General features: G+C 52.2%; 1 protein-coding gene across 6 annotated transcripts in view; it reads left to right on the top strand.

Annotated features, from left to right (window-relative positions):
* Positions 1-13,254, top strand: part of LOC116949497 (uncharacterized) — a 142,669-nt gene that overhangs the window by 53,449 nt on the left and 75,966 nt on the right. The gene's annotated exons all lie outside the window — the stretch shown is intronic.

The raw sequence follows: 13,254 nt of genomic DNA, 5'->3' as shown, positions 1-13,254 counted from the left end.
GTCCTCCCGTTTCGGTCTGTAATAAAAAATAAAAAAAATTATGCGGAGAGGCGGCAGCAGCAACAAGGGGTTGGTGGATCACCGCACAGATGATGCGAAACTCCCTGGCCTTCCTGCGGGCGTCGTCGGAGTGAGGAGGAGCCATGCCGTGGCTGGCTGGCTCGCTCGCGAGTCCGAGGAGCCGCTTTATCTCTCCACCGTCGCACACCAGGACCACGGCCTTCGCCCGGAGGGCACGCGGCCGTGCAACGGCCCCCGTCCCTGAACCGGGCAAAATAAAAAGGCGGCGATTATTCCGCTCGGCGTGGGAAGAGGAGGCGGCGGGGTAAGAATTGGGATTCTTACCGACACGTTTTTTTTTTGATCCCTTATGTGGAAAATTTCCATATGAAATCCCGCGAGTGGTGGGCTGTCAATATTCGGGTCTCGCCAGGGCCGTATTTTAATGACTATGATTTGCGTTTCACCTTATAAACCGTATATATTACACAGCCGCATCTGAGGCTGTAAGACCGCTGGCGGTTTTATTATTATTTTTTCCCTCGGCACCGTGCAACATTGATTTTTATTATTTAACGGGTATTTGAAAAAAACTTTAAAGGGCTGGAGCAGAAAATCAGTATATATTTTTATATATTTTTTAAATATAGCATGTAAATAAATATGTATATATTCAGATTCGGGGCTTATTGATATTTTCTGGAGCTCAGCCCCAGACAGCTCCGACTGAAATTAAGCCCCTGGGAAATGGAAATTTAAAACACACGTACGTATGCACACACTTTCAAACGATCACGATACCTTGATTATGCTTATCGCCTATTAGGGGCAAATGTTATGATTTAGCCCCTATTAAGGGGGGGTGGGTGTGGCATGCCCCACGCCCGGCCCCCTTTGTCTCCCCCCGCCCCCCCCCCCCCCCCTCAGTTCAGATATTCAGACGGCACACCCAGTCAGTCAATCCAAACTATATTTAAACTATATTTTCATTTTAGCAGCTAAGGCCCACTGAACTACGTAGCTCTTTTTACAGAAGTGACCTGGCCACTAATGATAGGTCAACAAAGTGGCTTATCATCATCACGTGGAAATTGTATTGCAGCCAAATACTCTAAACGTGTGATGTTTATTCTAAATGTGGAGGGGAAAACCCGAGGACCCGGTGAAAAATCCACGCGACCACGGGGAGAACATATGAAAACTCCAAATATACAGCAGGCGTCAGGTTCGGGATCAAATTTACGACCTCCTGTGTACCAGTCGAGGTAGTTAACATCTCTCCACCGAGGTGGGCGACTGTCGTCCAACACCACGCCCAGCCATCTTTGCCTAGTAGCGATGTTTACACACCGCACCAGGTACTCATGTTAGGCTGGGTCGACCTGCGGGAGGCCCAGGACCGGTTCTCATAATCGTCACTGGTGTTCGCCGTGAGTGGGAATCAAACTCGGATCGTCGGGTTCGTAGCGCAGCGCGCTAAACGCTACACCACCGCTCCCCACACGTACACACACACACGCGCACGCACACATACGTGTGAAAACTTATTCACAGGGCGAGAGAGAGACGCACGGTGACAACGGAGAGCGCCCCGTGGCAGAAGCTGCGTGTGCACGTGTGTGTAATGGTGGGCCATATTAACCCGTTCCGATGACGTACGTACGTGTGTACATCATCAGTTTTTCTTCCCGTTCCGTTCCCGCTACGTACGTTCACGCCATCGGAATCGGAAGGTCAAAGGCCACGCGGGAGAGGGGCGCGCGGCGTAGTTTGGCGACGGCTATCATAGAGTGCGGCGGCGGCCGTGTCGCTACGGTTCTCCGCGGTGACTACCGGTACAACGTCTTTATGAAAACAAGAGGCGCTAATAAGCTCCCCTCTGAATAAAACCAATGCTGGAGCCGCTCGCGCGTGCCGAGGTTCCGCAGCGGACGGGGACGCGCACCACCCCCGCAACGTTCGCGGGCCGTCTCGGAACGGGAAAGGGTTAAATCAACTTCTTTGGTTCTTTCCGTGAAGTCACGTAGAATGAGAATAGAAAAATAAAATAAACCAATAAAATTCTCACGACGTTTCGGCCACAACACACAAGTGGCCTTCTTCAGGTGAAAGGAACAAACCTGTCGGGACGACAGAGCTACAATGAACGACAGGTGACTTTACCGAAAGAACCAAAGACAATGAATCCTTGCAGTCATGAAAGCTTTAAATCGAAGGTTAAATCAACCACGAGGCATCCGCTGCGTCGTCGCTCTCCCCCTGGTGAGTTTGGTAATGAACGGTGGATCGATGTTGGGCGACGCCAACTCCCCCCCCCCCCCCCACCCAATCGGTGACCATCACTCGATTGGTTCCTCTCTCCCGGGCCGCGTCGATTCCCCGCTACCATTTGAATTTTTTTTTTTAATTTCCATGAATTTAGAATTTTTTTTAATTACTGGCATATCTTTTGCTGTCGTCAGAAAAAAAAAACTACGAATTGGATGTGAAAGTTGCATTCGGTGCGTCCCGTCGGCTCCTTAATTTCTCATTTACATCGAGGTATGTACATTTTAAAATAAATTAATAGCATCGTAACCCAAACCGGTTTGTAGAACAATCAAAGGCAGGAAATCGGCCGAGGGGAGGGCCCAGGATCAGTTCCGATCGTTGCCGCGGGCAGGGATCGAACGCGGGGATCACGCGGGCTCGGAGCGCGACGCGTTCACTCCTGCGACCAAAGTCCCCGACACATTCCGCGTCGGTGGCACTGTCTGCGGTCTCAAAGGGGGAATGGTTCGATGGGCGACGGGTTCGGGTTATCGTGGCCCTTCCTCGTGGATGTGCTGTGAAAAAAAAGGGCCGTTGTCGTGAAACGTCACCTATCGAAGGCCACGCCGCAGCGTCGCCGGCGGGTGTGTTGAATCGGATAATTTAGTTTTGTCATCGTTGTTAATTGAGTCCCTGAGAGCGGCGACGCCACAAGCTTTAGCGGCCCCCTTCCATTACGGACGGACGACGGACGGACGGAGTTGACGCACAAAAACCCTTCCGCACCTCGGGTCAGAGAGCGTTAATGAACGGCACGCGTGCGAACACGTTTTTCGCTTCGGCGTTCAGCTGCCCCGGTAGGGGAGCCACGGCATGGGTTAGGGGATGACCGGTGTAGGGGAGAGGGGGGGGGGATAGGGGGATGTTGGGGGGGGGGGGGGGGCTAGGCGGTGGTGGGGGGCTGGGTCGATGGATCCTAATCGCGTTTGAGTTACTGATTTTCGTCGAGCGGGCGAGCGAAGAGTGGGGGGGGGGGGGGCGCGCGGGGCACGCGAGGTCCCCGCTACGGCCGCCGCTCGCGCGAAATGAAACACAATTCCATCATCGATGCTGGCCCCCCCCCCCAGCCCCCCCGCCCCCCCCCCACTTTGCCCGTGCGGGCCGTGGCCCCTGTCGCTCACAACCCTCCACCGCGCCTGCACGCGCTCAACGCTCATCGCCGTCACTTTATTCATTTTATCGGCCGATGCGCCATGCAGGAGGACCGTTGCCCGAAACGTTTCCGGTTATATATGGGGGTTTTATTTTATCATTTTGTGTATGGCCACACACTGTTGTTATTGACGCACACGCTGTTATTTGTTATGATTGTTGTTAAAGTCACGAATTTCAAATCCTTATTGGTGGGGGTGGGGGTGGAGGTGGGGGAGGTTCAACATGCATACATACATGCTACCCATCATCATCATCCCTCTGAGGGTCGATAAGCCGAGTAGAAATGTGCGTGGAAGTCAACAGCGGTTGTCCTACGGATGGACTCGCCTCTGCCATAGTAATGCGGAACTTCCACCACTGGATCACTGCCTCCAATGCTCACTTGCATTGGTTGCATTGTTTGCAGCCGTAGCAGTGGCTGCAGTGGTTTCACTGCTTGCAGTGATTGCGGTGGTTGCAGTGATGGCAATGCTTGCAGTGATTGCGGTGGTTGCAGTGATGGCAATGCTTGCAGTGATTGCGGTGGTTGCAGTGATGGCAATGCTTGCAGTGATTGCGGTGGTTGCAGTGATGGCAATGCTTGCAGTGATTGCGGTGGTTGCAGTGATGGCAATGCTTGCAGTGATTGCGGTGGTTGCAGTGATGGCAATGCTTGCAGTGATTGCGGTGGTTGCAGTGATGGCAATGCTTGCAGTGATTGCGGTGGTTGCAGTGATGGCAATGCTTGCAGTGATTGCGGTGGTTGCAGTGATGGCAATGCTTGCAGTGATTGCGGTGGTTGCAGTGATGGCAATGCTTGCAGTGATTGCGGTGGTTGCAGTGATGGCAATGCTTGCAGTGATTGCGGTGGTTGCAGTGATGGTAATGCTTGCAGTGATTGCGGTGGTTGCAGTGATGGCAATGCTTGCAGTGATTGCGGTGGTTGCAGTGATGGTAATGCTTGCAGTGATTGCGGTGGTTGCAGTGATGGCAATGCTTGCAGTGATTGCGGTGGTTGCAGTGATGGTAATGCTTGCAGTGATTGCAGTGGTTGCAGTGATGGCAATGCTTGCAGTGATTGCGGTGGTTGCAGTGATGGCAATGCTTGCAGTGATTGCGGTGGTTGCAGTGATGGCAATGCTTGCAGTGATTGCGGTGGTTGCAGTGATGGCAATGCTTGCAGTGATTGCGGTGGTTGCAGTGATGGCAATGCTTGCAGTGATTGCGGTGGTTGCAGTGATGGCAATGCTTGCAGTGATTGCGGTGGTTGCAGTGATGGCAATGCTTGCAGTGATTGCGGTGGTTGCAGTGATGGCAATGCGTGCAGTGATTGCGGTGGTTGCAGTGATGGCAATGCTTGCAGTGATTGCGGTGGTTGCAGTGATGGCAACGCTTGCAGTGATTGCGGTGGTTGCAGTGATGGCAATGCTTGCAGTGATTGCGGTGGTTGCAGTGATGGCAATGCTTGCAGTGATTGCAAGCGCATTGCCGTCGTTGCGGCGGTTGAGCTCAGAGGAATAAACTGTCCCCCCCGTGGGGGGCCGGGTGGTGGCTGGGTGGGGGGTGGGTGGTGGGGGTGGGGGGTCACTCAGGATGTGCCGCACGTTCGTGGCGTTGCGGTCGTCGTTTCGCCGAATCAAGGCCAGCGCTCGGCACCGAGGGTTCCATCGGCGAGCCGCTCCGCGTCGTTCCGAACGACGCGGAGCGGCTGCCCCAACTGTGGAGCGCGACGACGACGACGACGATGACGATCGTGAGAATAATAATCAAGTTTAAAAAAAAAAAAATAGACAGAGCGATCGCCGTAGCTTTACCCGGGCCGGTGTAGCGGCGGCGAGCGAGCGCGAGGTTGCCGATTCCGCCTCCGTCTAAGGGTGGCTTGACTCGGCCCATCATCCCCTCCCTCCACGGTTGATAAAATAACGACCACTATATGTCGGAAGTCGACGGTAATCGTCCAGTGGGGAGACTCCCCCCACCATCGGTCCAGGGTCGACAAAATAGGAACCAATTTGTGTGGGAAGTCGACGGTGATCGTTCTGTGGAGAGACTCGGCCCACCATACCTCCCTCCGGGGTCGATAAAATAGGAACCACTTTGTGTAGGAAGTCAGCAGTGATTTTCTTTTGGAGAAACTTGTCCCTTTGCCATAGGAATGTGGAATTTCCCCCCCCCCCCCTCTGCCACTTGAGAGCAATGTTCGCCGCATGACAGTCAAACCGATATATTTAATAACGCCCTGAGCTGCGATTAAAGCACACATTTAGCGTAATAAAAGGGAATTTAATTTTGCGGTTGTACAATAACCGATGACCAGCTCCACTACGCCCCGGGAAACCCAGCTTCAACCGGTTTTCGTCGTTCGAGAACACAGTTTGTGCCATGAAGAAGGCTCATTGCCCCGAAACGTCGCCTGTTACATATTTCGATTTTTGTTTTCTTTTAAGGCCACGGTGTTGTTGACAAATGTCTCCAGTGTTTCAATTCAATTGGCGATCATGGGCAGATCAGATCATGATTTGCACCCAGATCATCCCGACACATACCAGCTGTGTGTCCCCCAGAGCGTTATCATTATTATTATCATCTCCGGTAGTTAGGGTTGGGTGGTAATGTGCCAGTGCGCATATTGGTGAGAAACATTCTGGCATAATTTGCGGCGTAACACCGGCATATCGTTGGGGTCATATTGTTGTTAATTGGCCTAGAACGCCATTGCGCGGTCTATGATGTTTGTGAAATGCGCTAGACTACTAACGGTGATGTTGTTATTGAGAATTCTCTCGACTATTTGGCGTGGTATATAGCAAATGTTAAATGCACTGCAATATGTTCCGTATTATTTCGCGTATTTAAAAAAAAAAACCCCTACAAATACCGCTGTGTAGTCTATAATTTAGACTCGGTGCACGAGGCTGTTTTGCACAGTATATAATGCATATTTAAATGCGCTCGAATAACATTACGCGGCACATGTATATTCATTTTTTTCTCCCCTTTTCCCCAAGTGACTTTAAACGACGACCTTGTCTCACCCCAGCCACACTCGAGCACCGCTGGCTCTTTAACCTCCCTCTCTGTACATGTGGCCAGAGGGCTTGCATAAAGCTCGCCTGCAGGGCCCTTTCCAACGAAATGACGCCGACGCTGGACTGGGTGTCGGAACCCACGGTGGGGGCGCGTAGGGAACGGGGGGAGACGGGGGTGAAGATTGCATCCCTTGAGACCTAAAAAAAGAAATTACGATTGTATTGATATTTACTGGAGAAATGTTATTGAATATTTTTTTTTATTATTATTAATGAAGGGCCAGATTTAATGGTCTTAAAATGCTAGGTCCGCAGCCCGCAGCTCCCTCCCCCGCCTCCCTTCTCTTGTGACCCCATTTCCTGACCCCCACCCCCCCCCCGGCTTCCCACCGCTTGGGTGACTCCCAAGATCCACCTCTGGCTGGACCCGAACCGCCGACTCGAACCGCCAGGCAGGCGGGCGGGCGGGCAGGCGGGCGGGCGGGCACGATGCATCAATGCCAAACCTAGTGACCGGTCACCCAGTGTAATGGATCTGGATGAGAGCCCCCCCCCCCAACCCCACCCTACCGCCCCAGCAAAGCGACCGTTGAGACACAATGCACGACGAGGGATGGGTCTATGCATCACGCGGCGCCTCCGGCCAACGCTTAAGCGTCATGCGAATGATTACGCTGAGCGCCCTACGTGTCACGCACAATAACACCCCGGCCCCGTTTGGTATTGCTGTGCGCGTGCATGCGTGCGTGCGTGCGTGTGTGCACGTGCACTGGTGTGCGTGCGTGCTTTAGTGGGGGAGCGGTGGCGCAGTGATGAGCGCACCGCGCTGCTAACCAGGCTGCCCCGAGTTCGATTCCGGCGACGACCGATAACAGTGGGGAATATTTGAAACGGTATGGGGGCCACCCCTTGGTCGACTCGGCCTTAAATTAGTGTCTGGTGCAGCGTGTAAGACATCACCACTCGGTAGACAGGCGGCTGGGCGTGGTGCCGGCAAACTTACCCATTCGTGTTACGTGCCGTGCCAACCTCGATAGGTGCTCGCTAACAGCACCTGCCCCCAACATTTTTGGAACATACTATATGGAGGGTCTTTGTCATTGTATGCGTGTGTGTGCGTGTACATCGGCCTTCGTAGGTGCTCGCTAACATCACTTGCCCGAAAAGTCTGTTAAGGCTATAAGGGGGGATCTTTGTCTTTGTAGGATCGCTCATGCATGCATGAACCTTCACGCTGTATATATATATTTTTTTCACTTGGGGCATCGGGAAACCGTATTATCGCAGAGAGGCAGTCAATTCACGTCATCCTCCTCCCCCGTGCGCTCTCTCTCTCGCTCTCTTTGTTTCAATGTGAATATTCAACGTGGTGCCCGAAAGGGGTTCTTTAATGCCGATTAACGCTCCCTCGCGTCCGCGGCCCTGCAGGGAGAGGAGGGCGATGCACCCGCGGTTCTCAGGGGCCGTTTGAAGCGGCTCGGTCGATAGAGGCAACGGAGAGGGGGGGGGGGGGCTCGACGGAGCTAGCTAAGACCCCCCCCCCCCCCCCCGTATATAGCCCTGAGCAAACTGTTGGGGCAAGGGCTGTTAGCGAGTTGCATCTGTGAAGCCCGGCACGGCACACGACGAGGGGGGCGGGGTGGCCCGGCCGCCTTTGTCTCCCCCTGTGGCGATGTCTACACATCGTGCCGCGTGCTCATTCGAGGCTGAGTCGACCTAGGGGAGGCCCAGGTCCGGTTCAGATATTCGTCGCCTGGCGTTGGTGTAATTACATTCAGTGTAATTACACACACACACACAAACTCTATACATTGAGATCCATAGGCTCGCGTAGAAATCTATACGAAAGAGACACGATTGTCATCACGTGATACACTCCGCTGCTCCTGACGCAATCATTTGGCTCAACCAGCTGAACTTCAGTAAAACTACAGCTGTCTCTCTGCACCAAGACCACCACCCCTGCTGCGACGAGCAGCAGAAGATCACGGGATAGTGAGAGATGGCGACGGCGTTTGGAGGGAGGCCTTCATCCAGCAGTGGATCGATCAGAGCTGCTGATGATGATAGTGATGATTAGTAGGGTGAAGGGCGGAGTGAAGGATTTTAACTTTTTCATTTTAAACTAAACTATTTTAAAAACTAAACAAAAGCCTAAACTTAACGATTAAGATCATTAGACCTCCTTTGCCAGTACCAAAATGTAATAATAGGGTTTTTCCCCTTTTTTCTGGCAACAAAACTGAAACCTTTTTTTACAAGGATTCATGTCTGCATTAACCACAATACCTGCAGTCAAAATGCAAACAAAAAATATACTATGATAATATATGATTAAGATGTTAAAATTTTACCAGGTAAGGCCCCACTGAGCTATGTTGCTCTTTTTCAGAAGCGACCTGGCGTCAAATGATAGCCCGACGAAATGGCTCATCGTCGCGTGGAAATGTACAGCAGCAAAACGCTCGAAACGCGTGGTGATGTTGATGATTCTAAATGTGGAGAGAAAAAACCGGAGCACCCGGAGAAAAATCCACGCGACCACGAAGAGAGAGAGAGAGAGATGGAGAGAGAAAAACATGCAGACTCCAAATATACATGCATGAGAGTTCGCGATCGAAGCCACGACCCCCCTGCACGTCTGGCGAGGCGGTTAACGTCTCCTCGCCACCGCGGCGCGGATTCAAACTCGGCCGACAGACGACCGCAAAACTCCTCGGCAGTCGTCGGCGGCGGCGGCGGCGGCGGCCACGCGCGGCCCCCTTCAAGTGACGGCCGCTAACGTGGACGCTGTTTATCAAGGACCCGCCGCCGCGTCTCGTGTCCACCACGCGGCGCATCGCGGCCTCCTGATGAATGTATTGGGAGGGTTGTTGTTTTTGATTACCGAATTCGAACAAAAAATGCCTCTGTTGTTGTTGTTGTTGTTTTGGTTGTCGACCCCCGCCCCCTGCTACCCCCACATAGCGGCAGGGCAATGGCAGCGCCTCTGGCGAGAGCCGCTCCGTGATCAACTCCTCGGCGATGTTTGCGCCGTCACGGCAAAAAGGCAAACAATTACCATGATGGTCTCTCGCGGAGAAACGCCCGAGCCAACCAACGTCCCAACGCCAACCGCACCCCGTCGCTAAGACCCGCGATCGTCACGGGCTAAACACCCGAATGCATTAACACGGCAGCGTCGCTAATATGCCCCCCGTCAATCCTAACCCCCCCTTGCCACCCACCACCCAACACAAAGACAAAGATCCCCCATATAGGCTTGAACAGGCTGTTGGGGGCAAGTGCTGTAAGCGAGTAGCAGCGCCAATGAAGGCCGGCATGGCACACGAAGTGGGTGGGTGGGTGGCCAACACCACGCCCCGACCGCCTTTGTCTCCCCGTTGGCAAAGTTTACACATCGCAGCGGGTACATTCAACTTGACCAATACTCTCCCCCCCCCCCTCAACTCTATACATAGAGACCCATAGACTCGCATGGAGATCTGTATACGTAGGAGACATCATCACCCATCACCAGTGATACACTCCTCTACTCATGACGCAATCATCTGGCTCAACCACCTGAACATAAAACTACAGCTGCGTCTCTACACCAAAACCGCCCCGGCTGCGACGAGCAACAGAAGATCACAGGACACGTCGTACCATGGACTCGTTTGAGGCTGAGTCGACCTAGGGAAGGCCCAGGTCCGGTGCAGACATTCGTCGCTGTACTTAGACCAATGCCAGACTCTATACGTAGACCCACATGGTGATCGACACGAAAAGAGACACCGTCATCGCCAGTGACACGCCGCTGCTCCTGACGCAGTCATCTCTGGCTCGACCACCTCAGCGTGAACCTACAGCTGTCTCCCTACTTGCGGCGAGCGGCATCACGACGGCGCGTTGTGATCGCAACAGTAGCGATTTCAACTTGTAAAACACCGCACCGTCGCCACACAGGTGTCCGCTCGCTCTCGCGCAGAGAGAAGAGCGATTCAGAGGCACGGGGGGGGGGGGGGGGGTGGGGGGGAGGAACCGCGGGTGAGCACGGGAAGGGCAGCGGCCACGCAAGCAGCCGGTGTGCCAACCATTACCCAAGCTCTGCGGTCCTCTACATATGAAGGTGTTTTCGGCAAACTTAACGAACGCTGGGAAGAAACCGGAGTGTCCAGAGATAACCCCCACACGTGCAAGGGGGGAAACGCTCGATCCCCATGCACTTGCAACAGATGGAGGAGCCCACTTGGTTTGCTGTAATGCCACTGATGTCCACTAATGTATTATGCACACAGTTAATATCGGGCGACTTGCCGCACTGTTTTAGAGTTCTCCTGCGACGTCGTTGTTTTTAGTCAGATTTTTATTTGTTTTTTTTCGGTTCCAATTTAAATTTTCTTGTTTATGCTCCGATTTCTCGTTTGGTTGGTTTTTTTGTGGGGGGGGTTTCCAATTTTTTCCATCTGCTTCATCGTCCTGCATAGTTTTAATGTCATTGCCTTTATCATTGTCGTGACCCAGGTCCACTCACCCTTGCAAATGAGACTCTCTCCTGGTCTCTGGATTGCTCCGTATGTCGGAACTTATTTCGCGCCGTACGTCGCCGACCGTGCTAATCGGAGGTGCGGGGGGGGAGACAACAAACGGACACACAAAAAGCAGTTCTAAAGAAAATGAGTTTGTCAGTCTAGATGATGTAAAAGCAGCATAGCTCCCAGTGGATTCCTAATATCGGAAGGAAGGGTGCGTTCCAGACGGCCGCAGAAGCGCCGCATCTGAAAGCGCCGTGCGATGTGGGTGGCCACCATCTTTGTTCGATGGCTGAGCCAAAAAGGCGCCGCCGTTGCGAGGATGGCCGGAGTTCACGTGACGATGGCTTTACGCTCCTTGACGATGGCTTTACGCTCCTTGACGAGATCAGCGAGGTAATTGCGGTTCAATTGTGGCGAGCACTTTTTGCGCGTAACTTTGAAGCTTAAACTGGAAACTTTGATCATTGGAGACCCCGAGCCAGCGGTAGAAATTCCACATTCCCATGGCGGGGGCCAAGTAACGCGGGGGGAAAAATCGGGGTTAAAAATGACAGCGTGGTAAATATAGGCCTCGTTGATAGGAGTTGTCAGGGTGAGGAAGAGGAGACGGATGCACAAGAGGTGTAATTGTGAGCAGCTGAGAATCTGTTGGTGTTTCGTGTGAGGAGGAGGTGGAGGAGGAGGAGGAAGTGGGGACGTGAACTCTAGACCGTGGTGTGTGTGTGTGCACGTGCGCAGAGCCAAGCGATATACAGTGAGGGAAAACAAGTATTTGATCCCCTGCTGATTTTGTACGTTTGCCCACTGACAAAGAAATGATCAGTCTATAATTTTAATGGTTGGTTTATTTGAACAGTGGGAGACAGAATAACAACAATAACATCCAGAAAAACGCATGTCAAAAATGTTGTAAATTGATTTGCATTTTAATGAGGGAAATAAGTATTTGACCCCTCTGCAAAACATGACTTAGTACTTGGTGGTAAAACCCTTGTTGGCAATCACAGAGATCAGACGTTTCTTGTAGTTGGCCACCAGGTTTGCACACATCTCAGGAGAGATTTTGTCCCACTCCTCTTTGCAGATCTTCCCCAAGTCATTAAGGTTTCGAGGCTGACGTTTGGCAACTCGAACCTTCAGCTCCCTCCACAGATTTTTTTATGGGATTAAGGTCTGGAGACTGGCTAGGCCACTCCAGGACCATAATGTGCTTCTTCTTGAGCCACTCCTTTGTTGCCTTGGCCGTGTGTTTTGGGTCATTGTCATGCTGGAATACCCATCCACGACCCATTTTCAATGCCCTGGCTGAGGGAAGGAGGTTCTCACCCAAGATTTGACGGTACATGGCCCCGTCCATCGTCCCTTTGATGCGGTGAAGTTGTCCTGTCCCCTTAGCAGAAAAACACCCCCAAAGCATAATGTTTCCACCTCCATGTTTGACGGTGGGGATGGTGTTCTTGGGGTCATAGGCAGCATTCCTCCTCCTCTAAACACGGCGAGTTGAGTTGATGCCAAAGAGCTCCATTTTGGTCTCATCTGACCACAACACTTTCACCCAGTTGTCCTCTGAATCATTCAGATGTTCATTGGCAAACTTCAGACGGGAATGTATATGTGCTTTCTTGAGCAGGGGGACCTTGCGGGCGCTGCAGGATTTCAGTCCTTCATGGCGTAGTGTGTTACCAATTGTTTTCTTGGTGACTATGGTCCCAGCTGCCTTGAGATCATTGACAAGATCCTCCCGTGTAGTTCTGGGCTGATTCCTCACCGTTCTCATGATCATTGCAACTCCACGAGGTGAGATCTTGCATGGAGCCCCAGGCCGAGGGAGATTGAGAGTTCTTTTGTGTTTCTTCCATTTGCGAATAATCGCACCAACTGTTGTCACCTTCTCACCAAGTTGCTTGGCAATGGTCTTTGTAGCCCATTCCAGCCTTGTGTAGGTCTACAATTTTGTCCCTGACATCCTTGGAGAGCTCTTTGGCCTTGTCCATGGTGGAGTTTGGAATCTGATTGATTGATTGCTTCTGTGGACAGGTTTCTTTTATACAGATAACAAGCTGAGATTAGGAGCACTCCCTTTAAGAGTGTGCTCCTAATCTCAGCTCGTTACCTGTATAAAAGACACCTGGGAGCCAGAAATTTTTCTGATTGAGAGCGGGTCAAATACTTTTTTCCCTCATTTAAATGCAAATCAATTTATAACATTTTTGACATGCGTTTTTCTGGATTTTTTTGTTGTTATTCTGTCTCTCACTGTTCAA

Source organism: Petromyzon marinus, chromosome 37 (assembly GCF_048934315.1).
Source record: "Petromyzon marinus isolate PM22_M1 ecotype Great Lakes invasive population chromosome 37, UKy_Petmar_22M1.pri1.0, whole genome shotgun sequence".
Lineage (NCBI taxonomy): Eukaryota > Metazoa > Chordata > Hyperoartia > Petromyzontiformes > Petromyzontidae > Petromyzon > Petromyzon marinus.
This window is presented reverse-complemented; position numbering and strand designations above follow the sequence as displayed.